The 18,802-nt window shown below is 35.9% G+C and overlaps 1 long non-coding RNA gene across 1 annotated transcript in view; it reads right to left on the bottom strand.

Annotated features, from left to right (window-relative positions):
* Nucleotides 1-176: 176 nt before the first annotated feature.
* LOC128554357 (uncharacterized) overlaps nucleotides 177-18,802 on the bottom strand; it is a 58,348-nt gene continuing 39,722 nt past the window's right edge. The window contains exon 3 of the long non-coding RNA XR_008369582.1: nucleotides 177-250. This is a non-coding gene — a long non-coding RNA (uncharacterized LOC128554357). The remainder of the gene's footprint in view (nucleotides 251-18,802) is intronic.

Here is an 18,802-nt window from a genome sequence, read left to right as displayed (position 1 = left end):
ACTCCAAAAACAATAAGGCTCGTCTACTCCATATGCCCTGCCACCCTATGAAGTTTGAAGGTTCTAGGTCAAATGGTTCTTCAGTTATTCATTGAAAATGAAGTGTGACAGACTAGTGGATAGATCGACGGACGGATGGACAGGGCAAAAAAATATGTCTCCCCCATGATGGAGAGACATAAATATAACAATTACCAAATATATAACTTACTTCAAGGTCAGGATATAACTTTGATACTGCACCTTGTTCCTAAAATAAAAGTAAGATATGATATTGTAGTACATGGTCATGGTTATGACAGAAAAGAACTGTCCATAAGCATGAAAGCATGAAAGCTTGACTATTCCACAACTTCCTATTCAAAAAAAGTAATGACAAGACTTAAGCAATCAAGTAATTTTATTACAAACCAAAATTTGTTATGGCAATGCAAAAACTTCAACAATTTTTATTCATTGTTTGGTTTAACATCAAATCCACACATCAACAGGACATATGGCGACTATCAAACTTTTGATTGTCGAGGAAGACCCCAGGTGCTCCTCTGCACATTATTTCATCATAGTCAGACATCTGGGTAGTACCATCAACCTTCCATAAACCAGCTGGATGGTTTCATATGAAGAATTCAATGCCCCAAGTGAGGCATGAACCCACATTGGTAAGGGGCAAGTTATTTAAACTCTAAAGTCTAACTGGTGTTTGTAGAAATTTAAATGATAACATTAAATTTTATCAAAATGTAAATATTTTAAAAGATTCCAGAACTGAAATATTCATTTTCTATTCCCCGAGAAGATGCAAATCTTCTTATGGTGTTCAACAAAATGGAAATGTCAAACGTAAACTTCACAAAACAAGAGGGCCATGAAGGCCCTGTATCGCTCACCTGACCTAATGGCCTAAAGATCATCAAGATTAACATTCTGACCAAGTTTCATTAAGATATGGTTATCAATGTGGCCTCTGAAGTGTTACATAGCTTTTCCTTTGATTTGACCCGGTGACCTAGTTTCTGACCCCACATGACCCAGACTCGAACTTGACCTAAAGATTATCAAGATTAACATTCTGACTAAATTTCATGAAAATACAGTCATAAATGTGGCCTCTAGAGCGTTAACAAGCTTTTGCTTTGATTTGACCTAGTGACCTAGTTTTTGACCCCACCTGTCCCAGATTTGAACTTTACCTATAGATCATCAAGATTAACATTCTGACCAAGTTTCATTAAGATATGGTCAAATTCCTTTGATTTGACCCGGTGACCTAGTTTTTAACCCCACATGACCCAGATTCGAATTTGACCTAAAGATCATCAAGATTAACATTCTGACTAAGTTTCATGAAGATAAAGTCAAAAATGTGGCCTCTACAGTGTTAACAAGTTTTTCCTTTGATTTGACCTGGTGACCTAGTTTTTGACCCCGGATGACCCAATATCAATCTCGTCCAAGATTTATTTGAGGGTAACATTCTGACCAAGTTTCATTAAGATTGGGCCAAAACTGTGACCTCTAGAGTGTTAACAAGCTGTTCATGAAGATAAAGTCAAAAATGTGGCCTCTACAGTGTTAACAAGCTTTTCCTTTGATCTGACCTGGTGACCTAGTTTTTGACCCAAGATGACCCAATATCGAACTCGTCCAAGATTTTATTAAGGGTAACATTCTTACTAAGTTTCATTAAGATCGGGCCAAAATTGTGACCTCTAGAGTGTTAACAGTCAAATTGTTGAAGACGGACGACTGACGGACGGACAGACATAGGGCGATCACTTCGTGCTCAGGTGAGCTAAAAACTAGAGCTGCTTTTAAGAAAAGCTCATGTCTCCCACAACTGTCTAATCATCTTAATAGCAAGTCAGTCTTTATATACTGTTTACTCACTACAAATATACCTTTAAAGAGTAAAAAGGCTGATTTTGGGTAACTCAAGGGCCATAATTTTGAAATACCTCCAGCAATTTGGCTAGTTAATGAACTTGACCGAGGAGTTATAATCAAAAACTTTGGTGAAGATTGGGATGAGAAATGTTTAGTGCAGACAATAGTTAAAAGGTCGATTTTCTGTAATTCAAGGGCAATATTTCCAGTGCCTGGTCCAATTTAGAAAGTTATCTAACTTGACTGAGGACTTATGGTCAAACACATTTTGTACAAGTTTGGTTATGTGCCACTAAGAGTGCAGACAAGAGTAAACAAGAGGATCATAATGGCCCTATATCACTCTGTTATCATTGCACTTAAGGACAAGAAGCTATTTATAGTAACATACTAGAATGTGTCTGTAGGACACAGGGTGTGCCCCCCATTGGTACATTTGTCACAAATACGGGGCAATAATTCAAATGTTTGCAGTGTTAATGGGGTTTAGCCTAAACAAACATTTTATGAAAAGGATTCATTATTCTAGGCCATATATTTTTGAGCTATGAGCATCACAAACAAAAAATCCACTATTTTGGCTATTTCTAGGACCATAACTCTGTAAAAAGCACAAAGATTCTCATGAAGAAAGCCAAGTGTGAAAGGTCACATCATGATAAAGACTCAAGCAAGGTTTCATGAATTTACATTAAATACTTTTTGAGCTAGGCACATAATTAGGTGAAAATGTGCATTTTTTTACTATTTCAGGGGCCATAACTTTAAAAATATGGGGTGGAGCCAGCCAAAAAATAACAGGTGTACAAGTTTATATCATGATAAATACTTATGCAACTTTTCAACCATTTATATTAAATACTTTTTGAGCTAGGTTCGTCAAAAAGGTGAAAATGTGCATTTTTGACTATTTCAGGGGCCATAACTGTGAAAATAGGGGGCGGAACTAGACTAAAAATAGGAGGTGCGCAGGTTCATATCATGACAAAGACTCAAGGTTTTATCAATTTATATGCAATACATTTTGAGCTAGGCATGTCACAAGGTGAAAATGTGCATTTTTGACTATTTCAGGGGCCATAACTCTGAAAATAGGGGGCGGGGCCAGACAAAAAATAGGAGGTGCACAGGTTCATATCATGATTAAGACTCATGCAAGGTTTCAGGAATCTATATCAAATACTTTTTGAGCTAGGCATGTCACAATGTGAAAATGTGCATTTTTGACTATTTCAGGGGCCATAACTCTAAAAATAGGGGGCGGAGCCAAAAGAAAAATAAGAGGTGGGCAAGTTCATATCATGATAAAGACTCATGTAAGGTTTCATCAATTTATATGAAATACTTTTTGAGCTAGGCACGTCACGAACTCCGGACGGACGGATGGACGCACATACGGACGGACGGACTGACCCAGGGACAAGACCAAATCTATATGGCCCCCACTACTCGTGGGCGACACAAAAAGGGAAGTAATTAAAACAAATTATAGTAAGTGAACAAAAGAATGATCTGCCAAATAAAACCAAGAGAACTGCAATGCAACGCAAATACAGAGCAATATATACACAAAACAAATTCATATGACCTTTAACCCGTAAGTGTGACCTTGACCTTGAAGTAAGCCATCGGAAACATGTGCTCCACATGTTGTTTCGATGAGGTGAACATTTGTGTCAGGTTTCTTTGAAATCCTTCAAGGGGTTCAAGAGTTACAGAGCGGAAGGGAAATTGCTAACCAACAGACAGACAGACAGACGGACACCGAGGCGATAACATATTACATCCCATTGGGCGTATAAAAAGGTATCAAATTCTTATGGTGATACAGGTTGTGTGCAAGTTTGGTAAAAATCAAATCATAAATAAAGCTGCTATTGTGCAGACAAGGTCAAAATAGCTAATTTTGGCCCTTTCAGGGGCCGTAACTCTGGAACCCATAACGGGATCTGGCCAGTTCAAAAAAGAAACCAAGATCTTATGGTGATACAAGTTTTGTGCAAGTTTGGTTAAAACAAGTGAATGAAGTATTGCCATGCAATACAAAGTCACCTACTGGAAGGCACCTAATTTTCTCTACTGCAGTATAACATAATGAACTGATATCTGTCAATGATGTATAAACAATATTGTACTATATATACAATATGTTATAACAACACACTTGGATTAAAATGTACATATATAAAAACCCACAGTTATTTTCATATTGAATTGGTTTGGTCATTATAAAAAAGTTATCATATAAGTTATTGATATTAACAACAAAGGGAAACTAATCCTAAAAAAAAAATATATAAAAAATCCGTCTTATGTTGGTGAACATTTGTGCCAAGTAACATCACAATCCCTCCATGCATGAAGAAGAAATGCTCCAGACAAAGTCATTCTTGTGTCTGACCTTTGCTCTCTAAGTGTGACCTTGACATTAGACCTTGGGCCTGGGTTTTGCACATGACATCTTGTCTCATCCAGGGAAATATTTGTGCCAAATGATATCTAAATCCCATTTTGCATGCCAAAGTTATAGACCGGACAGGAAAAAAATCCTATTGACCACTGATCTCAAAGTGTGACCTTGACCTTTAAGCTAGGGTACTGGGTGTTGCACACGACACGTCTTCTCATCATGGGGAACATTTATGCCAAGTAATATTGTAATCCCTTGATGGATGACAGAGTTCTGGATCGGACAGGAAAAAAACCTTATTGACCTTTGACCTCCAATTGTGACCTTGACCTTTGAGCTAAGGGTCCGAGCTTTGTGCATGACATGTTGTCTCATCATGGTGAACATTTGTGCCAAGTAATATTAAAATCCCTTCATGGATGGCAGAGTTATGGACGGGACAGGAAAAAAACCCTGATGACCTTTGACCCCAAATTGTGTCCTTGACCTTTGAGCTAGGGGTCCAGGATTTGCGCATGACAGGTCACCTCATCATGGGGAACACTTGTGCCAAGTGATATTAAAATCCCTTAATGAATGTCAGAGTTATGGACCGGACACGAAACAGACCCTGTTCATGCTATGTTAACAGTTGACTGCTAAGTGTGACCTTTATCTTCGAGCTAGGGGTCTGAAAGTTGTGCATGACACATCGTCTTATTATGAGGTACATTTGTGCCAAGTAATATTAAAATCCCTTCATGGATGGGAGAGTTATGGACTGGACAGGAAAAAAGCCCTGTTGACCTTTGACCTCCAATTGTGACCTTGACCTTTAAGCTAGGGGTCCAGGTTTTGCGCATGACCCATCATCTCATCATGGGGAACTGTGTGGTGGGAGACATAACAAGAGATGGCCCTAGGTCGCTCATCTGAGAAACACACTAGTTTTTGACCCTAGATGACCCATTTTCAAACTTGGCTCAGATTTCATCAAGGCATCATTCTGACCAAACTTCATGAAGATCAACTGAAAAATACAGCCTCTATCACATATACAAGGTTTTTCTTTGATTTTACCTAGTGACCTACTTTTTAATACCAGATGACCCATATTCGAACTCAACCTAGATTTTATCCAGACAATCATTCTGACCAAATTTTATGAAGATCAATTGAAAATAACAGCTTCTATCGCAAACACAACGTTTTTCTTTGGTTTGACCCAGTGACCTAGTTTCGGACCCCAATGACCAATATTCAAACTTGACCTAGATTTCAACAAGGCAATCATTCTGACCATATTTCATGAAGATCAATTGAAAAATACAGTCTATATTGCATACATAATGGTTTTCTTTGAATTGGCATAGTGACCTACTTTTTAATTCCAGATGACCCATATTCAAACTTGACCTAGATTTTATCAAGGCAATCATTCTGACCAAATTTCATGAAGATCAATTGAAAACTAGAGATGCTTTTGAGAAAAGCGCATGTCTCCCACAACTTCCCCTGAGATGATGAAAAATGTTAGTTTCTCTAGATGTTTTAGACGAGTGGATCCAATTAGATGGTCTGGATGAGTGGATCCAATCAGTAATTCAAGGGCCATAAATGAAAAGTGCCTGGGCGGATTTGGCTAGTTATCGAACTTGGGTAAGGTCTTATGGCCAAACACATTTTGTTCAAGTTTGGTGAAGATCGGATGAGAAATGTTCGACTTAAGAGTGCGGACAAGAGTAAAAAGGCCGATTTTTCGATAATTTAAGGGCTGTAACTCCAAAATGCCTGGACCGATTGGCTAGTTATCGAACTTGGCCGAGGTCTCATGGTCAAACACATTTTGTTCAAGTTTGGTGAAGATCGGATGAGAAATGTTCGATTAAGAGTGCGGACATGAGTAAAAAGGCCAATTTTTCGATAATTCAAGGGCCGTAACTCCAAAATGCCTGGACCGATTTGGCTAGTTATCGAACTTGGCCGAGGTCTCATGGTCAAACACGTTTTGTTTAAGTTTGGTGAAGATTGGATGTGAAATATTCGAATTAGAGTGCGGACAAGAGTAAAAAGACCGATTTTTGGTAATTCAAGGGCCATAACTCCAAGACGCCTGGACCGATTTGGCTAGTTATCGAACTTGGCCAAGGTCTTATGGTCAAACACATTTTGTTCAAGTCTGGTGAAAATCGGATGAGAAATGTTCGACTTAGAGTGCGGACAAGCTTTGTGACAGACACACACACAGACAGACAGACAGACTGGAGTAAATCAATATGTCTCCCACACCACTGTGTGGTGGGAGACATAAATACAGACTCTATTGCATACACCAGGTCCTTTGATTTGACCTAGTGACCCACTTTTTGACCCTAGACGACCCATATTCAGACTTGACCGAGATTTCAACAAGGCATTCTGACCAAATTTCATGAAGATCAATTGAAAAATACAGCCTCTATCGTATACACAAGCTTAATGTTGTCAGATGACAGACAGACAGACAACAGACAGATGACAGACAGGCAATGGATGCCGGACATCGAGCAATCACAAAAGCTAACAAGAGCTCCGCCAAGTGGGGCAATATACGCCCGAAGGATTACATTAAAGAATGGGAGCAAAATTTAAAGAACTTGACTGTTGTAGTCCAAAGGAGTGAAACAACAAAAGGAAAACTTCAAAAAACAAATCTAAGTCCACAAAAAAAATCAAAGCACTGAGAGGACTGATGTGGGCAGCGGTTGACAGCTTCTGGTGATGGGCATGAACAGTTAGCTTAAGTTTGGTGATTCTAGTTAAACTACTTTTGATTAATTAGCATTTTCAACCTTTCTTTTACCAAATCAAGGGGTAAAACTCTGCTTTTACTCTGTCAAAGGGGATAAAATAATATATGAGCAAAGCTCATGTGCTTATTGAAAATTGTGTGAGGTTTGGTTATTTTTTATCAAAATCTTTTTTGAATTATAAGCATTTTTTTAACAAATCAATGGGAAACACCCTGCTTTTACTGAAACAAGGGGAATAACAGTAAATGTGAGCAAAGGTCATGGACTAATTGATAATTATGTGATGTTTGGAGATTCTAGTTATAACAAGAGCTTGTAGAACACTTGCATGAATTAACTGACAATGCACAGAAATTTGGTCACTGCCTACTGGACATTTAACGTATTGATCTTAAATCAATAATCATGGGTCATTTACCAGTCTAAAATGACCTCCGTATCAAATGTGATCTTAGACCAAAGCATAATCTAGTTTTCTGGCAAAAAAGTTCTATTGTCAATGTGATATTGACCTTTGACCTACTGAACTCAAAATCACTAGGGGTCATTTCCTGGTCATGACCAATCTCCCGATCTCATGATCCTAGGCCCAAGCGTTCTCCAGTTATCATCCGGAAACTGATTTGTCTACAGACCGACCAACATCCATCATCAAACATTAATATTTACAACATACCCCTCCTCCTTCGAATGAGGGCAATTAAATTTCAGATTAGAAGATGCCCATGTCTCCCTAGTCCCCCAATGCATAGTCGTAATAGGCAAGAAGTCAATAGAGGATAGGAGCGAAAGACAAAGAGACACTTATGTTCGGCTGCAACAGAGATCATCTACTTGGCATGTCCAATCATCCTATGAAGTTTCAACATTCTGGGTCAAGTGATTCTCAAGTAATTGATCCAGAAAGAGTTTTTCCATCTTCATGTCTCTGTGACCTTTCCCTTAAGTCAAGTGACCCCAGAACATTAAGGGTTATCGACTTTGTAATTCCTATCATTGTGATTGAAGGTTCTGGGTCAAATGATTCTAAAGTTATTGGTTGGAAACTGTTTTCAAAGTTCTGGTTCCTGTGACCTTTACTTTTGATCAAGTGATTCAAAAATCAATAGGGATCATCTACTCTACATGTCCAATCATCCTATGAAGTTTCAACATTCTGGGTCAAGTGATCCTCAAGTTATTGATTAGAAACGGGTTTCCATGTTCAGGCCCCTGTGACATTGACAGGTGATTTTTTCATATTTTTTTTTCAAATGAGATCTGATCTTGGTAAAAGCAGGCTATGAATATATTATACATAAATTACATAGATAAAAGACACTTCAGAATAGTTCTTAAACTAAAAGCAACCATAAAAGAATATTTACAATGAAATTAAATGTTTCTTTCAATTTTAAAACAACCAAAACAACTACTACTATCTCCAATATCAGCACACATCATGACCTTCGGGTTGCATTCAGTCATTTTTCAGCTGTAGATTAATATAATATGCCTCATAATCATGACAATATGCATGTTTTAGTATTGTTATATTTTCTGGTCCTTTGGGATCATGGAGTCCATTCAACATATGTGTAAGAGAGTTCTGCTTAAGCCGGTGCTAGGGGGTGTAAGAGGTGTTGCACATTTCATTACCTCTCATGAACAGACTCAATCAGAGTAGCGAACTATTTTCTCTGGATGTGATGAGTCTGCTATTATTCATCTTGGTTGCATTCTATGCTTCCAAAGGATCTTTTTACGAATTTTATTGTTCAAATTCAAATATTGAAAATTGATTTTTTTCTAACTTAGTTTGAATGATCTCAAATGATTTCATTGCAGTCTTCCAAATCCCGCTATTGTATAATTATCCGAGAAGAAATGGTATGCCAGAACGTGAATATTTGGGAACGAAAACACCGCAAATCTACCGGCGATTAAAAGGCGAATTTGTTAAAAATAATGTTTCTTTCGAGTTAATTATACCCTTTAATGATATGTCAATCACAAACACCAGCTGGAATGTAATATTAAATCAAACTGAAGTGCATACGTTCGCATTTTCGGGAAACAGGTACGAATTTTTCGGCCCCTCCTTTACGACTGCAATTATTTTCCTAAGTCGTGCAAATAAAAATTATTAACGTAAATAATATGAAAGGATCGTATCTTTCTCTATGAAAACAAGAGCCATGTCAGACATGGCTAATCCCCCCACCGGGCATATCATAATTGGATGTGGTCCGCATCAGGGGTTTTAAGATGTGGAAGAAAGAATAAGTCAGTAGTGCGGTGGTTTACTGCTAAATTTTATTAATTTTCATGAAGAGTATAACTATGATATTTTTCTATATGGCTACTGTAAAAAGAAGGAATGGAAAGCTAACAGGGAACAAGAGTGCGAGAATGTCACAATATATGCCCGTCAAAGCAAATTTCTTTACTCTAGCAGCTGTATTTGCAAATGGAATGTTAATTTTGTGGTTGTTTAGTAATCATTGTAAGTCTTTTGTTTTTTAAAGTCCACAAAAAAACTCCTTACTAGGTAGAGATACCTTATATATAATAAAATTAATAAAATACACCTAAAACTGGAGAGTAACATCTATGCTGTACAACAGAAAAGTGGTCTTGTTTTTTCCCTAGGGTCAATTATAAAAATGTTACAATATAAGTTATTTATAGTAACAACTAAGGGAAGTTAATCTTAAAAAAAAAAAAAAAAAAAAAAAAAAAAATTGCAAGTCCACACAAAAATCTTTATCAGGAAGAGACTGGTCAAAATACACCTCAAAATTGGATTTAGCATGTTTGTTGTACTACAGAAAAGTGGTCTCGATTTTTCCCTACGACTAGTAATGAAAAAGTTACAATAAAAGCTATTTAAAGTAACAACAAAGGGAAGTAATTCTAAAGAAGGGAACTGCGCATGACACTTCGTCTCATGATGGTGTATAATTGTGCCAAGTTACATCAAAATCCCTCCATGCATGAAGAAGAAATGCTTCGGACAAAGTCATTCTTGTATTTGACCTTTGGCCTCTAAGTGTGACCTTGACCTTAGGCCTAGTGACCTGGATCTTGCGCATGACACTCCGTCTCGTGGTGGTAAACATTTGTGCCAAGATATATCAAAATCCCTCCATGCATGAAGAAGATATGCTCCGGACAAATTTCTTTAAGAAAATATGATAAAGGGGAATAACTCAAAAAATAGGCAAGGTAGAGTTATTGTTCTTGCACACTGCACTTCCTCCCAATGTGTTCTATCAGTGTATGAAGTTTGAAGAAAATCCCTCCAGTACTTTTGGGGTTATGCTCCGGACAAAATGTTTTAAGAAAATATGATAAAGGGGAATAACTCAAAAAATAGGCAAGGTAGATTATTGTTCTTGCACACTGCACTTCCTCCCAATGTGTTCTATCAGTGTATGAAGTTTGAAGAAAATCCCTCCAGTACTTTTGGAGTTATGCTCCGGACAAATTTTTTTAAGAAAATAAGATAAAGGGGAATAACTCAAAAAATAGGGAAGGTAGAGTTATTGTTCTTGCACACTGCACTTCCTCCCAATGTGTTCTATCAGTGTATGAAGTTTGAAGAAAATCCCTCAAGTACTTTTGGAGTTATGCTCCGGACAAATATCGTTGCGGACGCACGGACGGACGGACACACGGACGGAGAGCATTTCTAATATCCCCTTCACCTTTGGTGGGGGGATAAATTAAATAGGATAACACCTCTTCTGTTGCTTTCATGCAATATATCTTTTCATAAACCCATTTCTATGCTACAAAGTTCAACGGAAACACGGGTGCAATTTTATCCGAAAATAGAACGCCGTGCTAGTTAGATGTTTTAAAGGTAAAGGTAAAAGGTAAAGATAAAGGTAAAGGTAAATTTTATTTACCGTCACTTTGTGAAACAATTAACATAAGCTCTGTAGAGCTTTTGAGCGACCCTATTTTAAGAACAGTTAAAACCAATTATACCTTACTCCCAGCAATTTGCTGGTACCCATTTACAGCTGGGTCGACTGAGGCAATCGTGATAAAGTGCCTTGCCCAAGGACACACCGCAATGGGAGTAGCCAGAACTCGAACCAGGGGCCTTCACCTCCCGGCGTAGGAAAGCGTCTTAGCCCTCTCGACCACTGCGTCTATGTTTTCTGATCATGTGACCATAACAAGCTCATTGGTATTGTTATAATAATAAAATTTTGATTAACTTTTCTAGCAGGAACTTTTAATTTAAAACGTTTACAAAAGACGCAACTTGGTTTTAATACCGATTATAGATCTACGCGGAAGGTGCTGAAGTACTATACTATTTTGTAGGCTATTTATAGTTTATTTTGGTCACGTGATGAAGAATTGTTTTGGTCATGTGATCAAAGCAAGCATACTCATTTTCATACGCGTTGTTTTTGTTATAAAATATAGATTACGACAAATTTGTACTTAAGCAGTGCATTTTATTGACAAAGTTGAATCTCAGAAGCTTTCTGAAAGTTAAACAGACTTGAATTACGTAAAATTTATGGAGGACATGGAACTACTTGTTCTTCGGTTTCGGATAAGCGTTTTGACCGTAAATTTGTGGTATGGTAAATCTGTGGTCACGCTTCGCTGCCCACAATTATTCAAAGTCCACAAAAAAAAAATCCTTATCAGGTACAGGTACGTAAAAATACACCTAAAAATTAGAGGTACCATCCATGTTGTACCACAGAAAAGTGGTCTCGGTTTTTCCCTAGGGCCAATAATAAAAAGTTTCAAAATAAGCTATTTATAGTAACATAAAAGGGAAGTAATTAAAAAAAATTATTGTAAGTGAACAAAAAAGAGATCTGCCAAATAAAAACAAGGGGGCCAAGATGACCCCAGGTCGCTCACCTAAGAAACACACCATAACAGTGTAAAACATGTTTGACCTAGTGACCTTTACCACACAGAACAGAAGCCAAAGTAACCTCTTTTACATAACACTGATAAGTGATAATCAATAATCAATAATCGGTATATGGCTGATAAAGGTGACTGTCTTATCTGAACAGAGGTGTTGGCATTATTTTGTGATTACACACACTTATGTTAAAAATGTCATTATTTTAATATTTTCTGTAAGTTTGACATTATTTTTGTCAATATAAAGTTTATAGCAATTTAAATTCTCTTTCCGATGATACAAAATTTATTGTAGTTTCTCTTTGAGTTTCGAAGATATAAAGTGTTAAAGTACGGGAATATATATTTTTAGGCATAAAATTCTGTTTTGGATTACTTTCAAATTGAAATTCATATACAATTTCATTTTGATGCTTGAAAGTTTGATTTATAGTTAATAGACTTATCTTCCGAATCGGAATCGGTAAGTAATTATATAAAAAAAAGACGACCATCAAACTGAATAACACTACAAAAATAACGGATCATAAAATTTCTGAAAGTGCAAAAAGATCGCTGAGATCGAGACTCGTAACCGACTACAGTATTCTTTTGCTAAAAATTAAAAATTTTACGATAATATTACGTAATATTTTGATGATCAAACGTCGGTACATCACGGGTGACTTCCGCAGCAATTAACTCTTGGGGTGTCATAAAATATTTGAAAGCCGCGGTCCTTCTGTTTTGATTAACACTTCCCGTTATGTAAGGCCATAAATTCCAAGCCATCGTATACACAAATTGTTGTTTAGGGGAAATCCGCATGTATCACGCGTGACCTTCATGACCTAACACATTTAAAAATACTTTGATGTTAAATGGTTGTTATTTTTAGAACGAGGAAAGCCGCGAACCGGCCAGTTGCAAGCAGTTTTCTCAGTAATTTTCCATGACGTAGCGTCGTGCACATGTAGGAAAAAACCCCGGTGTCTTTCTTTGCAAAGTACTCGATAAATTTAAATAGTAACCACATGATCTTGTACGTAAATAATGATGACGAAATCCCATATTTTGAGTTAGTAAACATCCGGAATTTGTTTCTTTAGGAAAAGAACGAAAATAAAGCGATTGATTATGAGACACGGGATAAAACGATTCTGTTCAAATGGCCGTTAATCGGTATAATACGTTTCTATCGGGGAACCGATAGACTCGGGTCAATACGTTTCTGTTCGGTAATCGATAGATACGGTGATAAACGTATCCGTGTGGGAAAGGGTTAAAGAGAATTCCTATAATTTTTTTCCTTTCATAGAAATTTTTTAAATTCACATATATGATGGGAAAATTTGTGCTGAAAACAATGAACAAATAAAAACAATAGGTCACCAGGCTTGTTTTTGTGAAAAATTGTTTTGAACACACCCACTGTTGCTGAAACTGCTAGCGAGTTTTCAACATTTTCATAAGTTTCTGCTTTTTTATAAGTACCAACCAAAATATACATCAAGACAGCACAGTAAGGTTTTTTTTCTTTTTACAGATTTTATTATATACTTATTTGATATCATAGTCATATTTGTAATACTCTATCCTTACAATAATGGGTACAAATGAAAAAACTATATTGTTTCATATTTACTTTTGTGAACTTTTTTCAGTGAAAAATACCCATAGTGAAGAAATGTTTTTAAATTTTGAAAAAAACTCTTTCATAGAATTTTTTCCTTTTTTTATTGTGTATAGATAATTGTATTGTGAGCATAAAAATGGCTAAAACTGTATGAGTCACCAGGCTAAATTTTATGTTAAGACCGCTAGAATACAACACCTGTTCGGACGGAAAATGGCGCGAACCTGGCCAAATTGATTACATGTATGTCTGCTAGAAGTTAAAAAAAAGTTTAATTTTTTTTTAATTCTTTCTATAATTGAATACTAAATAATCTGAAAGGTGATATTGTCTTATCAGTACTAAGTCAATTATCTTACATTATATGAACAACACTGTCTTTGTACTAAAATGCGATGTGAAAACACAACCACAAAAAATAGCAAGATACCCGTCAGGCATGATACTTGTCAATACAACATAAACCAGTATCAACATTTGATTACTGATTAAACTTATCAAAAATGTTATTTCATTCAAGATTCCTCATATTTAAGTCTGTCTGTAATATGTTTCAACAAATGTTGACTTCAGTTCAGTTTTCCATAGAAAGTGTCGGCTGCGCAGAAAGATGCGCATAAAAAACTATCGGAATTCCCTTTAATGGAAACAAATATTCTGACCAATTTTCATTAAGATTGGACCAAAAAATTGGTCTCTTGAGATTAAACAAGCATTTTCTTAGATATGACCTAGTGACCTAGTTTTTGACCCTAGATGACCCATGTTCAAACTCAATCTAGATTTTATCAAGGCAATCATTCTGACCAAAATTCATGAAGATCAATTGAAAAATACAGCGTCTATCACATACACAAGTTTTTTCTTTGATTTGACCAAGTGACCTAGTTTTTGATCTCAGATGACCCATATTCAAACTTGACCTAGATTTCATTAAGGCAATCATCAAACTCGACGCATGGGGATGGGGGAAATAAAATCACATGTACAGAAAAAACTAAGTCGGTGACACCCCGGTTTTATTTGTCATTTGTAGTAAAGGCCATTTATGAAAAAAGGGGAAAAAACTCGCAAAGAATTGATTTTTGGTGAAAGTATTACACAATATGTATGTAACAGCATACTAAAAGTATAGAATGTTATCATGGTGCAAAATGCATTTTTTGGGGGTAAAAAGTTAAAAAATATGATTGAAACTGTGAATTTCTGGAATCGGCCCATAATGATGTCAATATTTTTATTAAGAAAGTGAAATTTTGCATGGTAGTAGAAAATTATAACACAAAAAAATTAAGCTCATGACTATTTAAAAAAATTCAAGATGGCCGCCAAAATCCAAGATGGCCACCATTACATTTCATTACACAGGAAAACCGTTTAAGCATTTCACAAAGTTCAAATAGTGTGAAAAATGACCAGCATCATAAAAGATACACACATTTTATCTCAAAACACACAAACTTCAGTCTTAAACAAATTCAACATGGCTTCTCAATTCCAAAATGGCCGCCATAGGGTCATTTAGACTATACAGACCCCGAATAAAGAAATGGCGCTAAAAATGGTTCGACTAAAAATATTTTTCTTGCATCAAACATGACCCCCATTTTTCTGATTTTGATTCAGCACTGACAATGTTCGTCAAGAGAATGTAAGATACAAACATTTAAAGTAGGTCCTGATGTGTGCTGCAGCCATTGGAAATATGACAATTTTATATAGAATAACGAAGAACAGCTATTTAGTCTGCTGTAACATACAAGGGAACATTAGCAAAAATTGAAATCTGGCTCTTTCGAGCTATTTTCCTTATTTTCTTTGCAATATTTGCTGAAATCAAATGATAGATCTATGCTTGACATGTAGGTAGCACTTTCATAATAAAATAGCAACACTACAGAATGTGTCATGTTGACTTAGATCATACACTACCACTGTAGTTTGGGATCTCATTGTTTAGCTAATTTTGCAGTTTGTGTGTTTGACTGAAAATATTTTTCTGCATCAAGCATGAACCCTGCTTCAGTATTGACAATATTCTGCAAGAAAATATAACTTACAGACATTTAAAATAGTCATTGGAAATATGTGTATGTTATAAAGAATAAAAAAAGAACAGCTATTAAGTGTGTCATAACCTTAAAAAAACATTAATTGAATACATTTTACTAAAGTACGATTCGCAATAGCATAGAAATTTATATCATAACAACACTTCAACATAGCATATGTAAATATCAGGATACGAGTTATATGACACAGGAAAATGCTTACGCCTTTAGTATCATGAATAATGTAATGTATCCAATCGCTATGGTGACTGTGCTATGTTAAAACGTAGAGCTGTGAGACCATATACAGTACCTTATAAATATTTTTATTCTCTGGCTACCTCGCCTAAATGATTCATGACTGTAATGATTTCAGGGATCAGGCGAATCACTCAATGTTTCAAACTAACAACCTTAAACTAATGATAATCAGCTCAAACTCCTATAGGCTGGGAATACTGTATTTAACTTTTTTCTTTGAAGTTCCTGTCCGCCAATGAATCGACAACATACGAGTGTCCTTTCGCATAGATGTTCAGCCGGTGTTCTCTTATATGAAGCTGCAACTCAGTATGATTGCCCTAACTCTCGGGTGCTCAGTGCTTATATGCTATAAAATATAGCATTAGCTTTGGCTGTACTTCAGCGATAACGCTGAACATCGTTCCCTTACTGACTCAGACGATTACCAAACCAAACGTCTCTGTCTCAGATTTCCGATGATCAGCCTATATTTTCTATCGTCTATCCCGTAAAGGTTTAATTTCTATGCGCTGGCGTTAACGCTCGAAACCTAGTTACAATACTGCAACTCTTCTTTAGTCTCAAACGTCTTTTTATATAATTTATCTGCCCAGACAGTGTAGCTGCAACAGCTTTTTTTTCAGGGATAAATTATAAGTTGAATCCTTGATGTGTGGATACAGAATGACTTCATTGTAATTCATCCACTCATCTATACCCTAGCAGAGGTGTGCTTTGACTGGTGCTATTTATGGAACTTGTTTCTGATTGGCCCAAATTCGAACATATTTTACATTGAATACACGAGTATATGGTCTAACAAATAGTTGGTCCTCTTTTACTATATGACTGTATATAACATAATGTGCGATGCTGAGATCCAGCTATGACTGTTATTAACCCAAGTCGTTCATAAGGTTATAACACACTAAATAGCTGTTTGTCTTTACACTATATAAAATTGACATATTTTCAGTGGCTGCAGCACACATCAGGACCAATTTAGAATGTCTGTAACTTACAATTTATTGAAGAATGTTATAAGTGCGGAATAAAAATCAAAAGAAAAGCGGCGGTTATGTTTGATGCAAGAAAAATATTTTCAGTAAAACACACAAATTGCAAAAATAGCTGAAAATGAGACCCCAGATTGTAGTGGTAGTGTATGATATAAGTTTCCATGACAAATACTGTCATGTTATTATTTCATTGTGAAAATGCTACGTACATGTCAGTCATAGATCTTTCATGTCATTTCAGAAATATAATTGCAAAATATAAGGAAAATAGCTCTACAGAGCAAAAAAAAAAAAGGAAGAAAAAGGCCGAGGACAATTTGTATGTGCCATTTCCTATTTAATGAAAAAGACAAGAACTGTCAGTGAACAGCACGCTCGACTATTCTCAGTGCTTGATAGTATAATATATGCTATGAGTAAAACTTTAACATTACAATAAGCATATTCTTAGTCGAAAAGGGGCCATAATTGAGTCAAAATGCTTGATAGAGTTGCCTCCTCCCTTTTTACAGACTGGGGTCATGATGGCCAACAAGTATGCAAAATATCAAAGCAATATCTCAATGGACTTTGAAAATATTTGGGATGGTACGCAAACTTTAACATTTGTGTAATGCTCACACTCACGCCAACGCCGGGGCGAGTAGGACAGCTCCCCTATTCTTCGAATAGTCGAGCTAAAAATTAACTGAAAACACTTTTTAATGTAATTTTGCCTCAAAACCATAAATTATCATATGGGAAATGATCTTACTAAGAAAGAAAAGTACCCATACTCGTATATTTTGTTAATAAATAATTAAGTCATTGCTGCTTTACGACAATTTCTACTGCCGAATGACTCGGCAATTTTGTCTTTGTACTTCACTATTGCCCCGTATTGAATCTGCTGGCAGAATGTTTTCCATCTTATGTAAACTGCATACTGTAACTAACAATAACCAGCTTATTATATGTAAAAGCAATGATATGAGACAATTTGACATAAAATCGACGACAATTCTGGTTTAAATGTCGTTTTTATGGCGGATATATTGGATTTAGGACGCCATTTTGTTTTCTTCTAAATTTCTAATTAGTTTACATTTTGCACAATATAATAATCTAACGTTGTGCCAAAGTTGGACCTCGTTAGATGTATAAATCTGTTGTTATGAGCCGATTCCAGAAATCCGCAGTTTCATTAATATTTTGAACATTTTAACCCCAAAAATAGACATTTTGCATCATGATACTTTTCTATACTTTTTATATGTTGTTGCATACATCTTGTATAATACTTACACAAAAAATCAATTCTTTGCGAGTTTTTTCCTTTATTTGGCATTTTGGCCATAAATGGCCTTTACTATTGGACTCTGTATACATTTTAAAAACCATTTATTGAAAAAAATCAAAAATTTAATTCAGGGATTTTGTAATATGCTGATTTAAAGCCAAAAAATGCTGCGAAACTGAACGTCAATTTTTAGTCAAAAACGGCGATTTTCTTTCCATTTTTCAAATATTTATCGATGTAAAACAATGATTTTTACATCATCATTCTCGTCAAATAATGTATAATTTAAGAAAATTTGTTGGCTGATGCCGTTGCAGTACCCGTAACAGTTGCCAAGGATACGCGGCAACGTCAGTTTCAAAAACGGGCTTTGGTGGTCAACTTTGACGTCGCGTGTACAAAAACTGGTTGGCTCTATTAGGCCACACCAAATTGATAAGTTGTTCATCGGATTTTTTTCTGAAAAATTTGAGGCGGGGAGCGAAAAAATAATTTAAATATTTTTTTTGGTTTTTGAGAAAATCAGGAGCGTGCGAAGAGCGAAGAAATATATTTGTCTTCATTTGGCTCTCGACTGACTAATAAAAACCTTAAAATAGAATGTATAGCCCTTTTAAATTAAAAAGTAAGTTCCCAG

This window comes from Mercenaria mercenaria, unplaced genomic scaffold, assembly GCF_021730395.1.
Source record: "Mercenaria mercenaria strain notata unplaced genomic scaffold, MADL_Memer_1 contig_4965, whole genome shotgun sequence".
Taxonomy (NCBI): Eukaryota; Metazoa; Mollusca; class Bivalvia; order Venerida; family Veneridae; genus Mercenaria; species Mercenaria mercenaria.
Note: the sequence above shows the minus strand (reverse complement) of the source record. Positions and strands in the feature narration are given on the sequence as shown.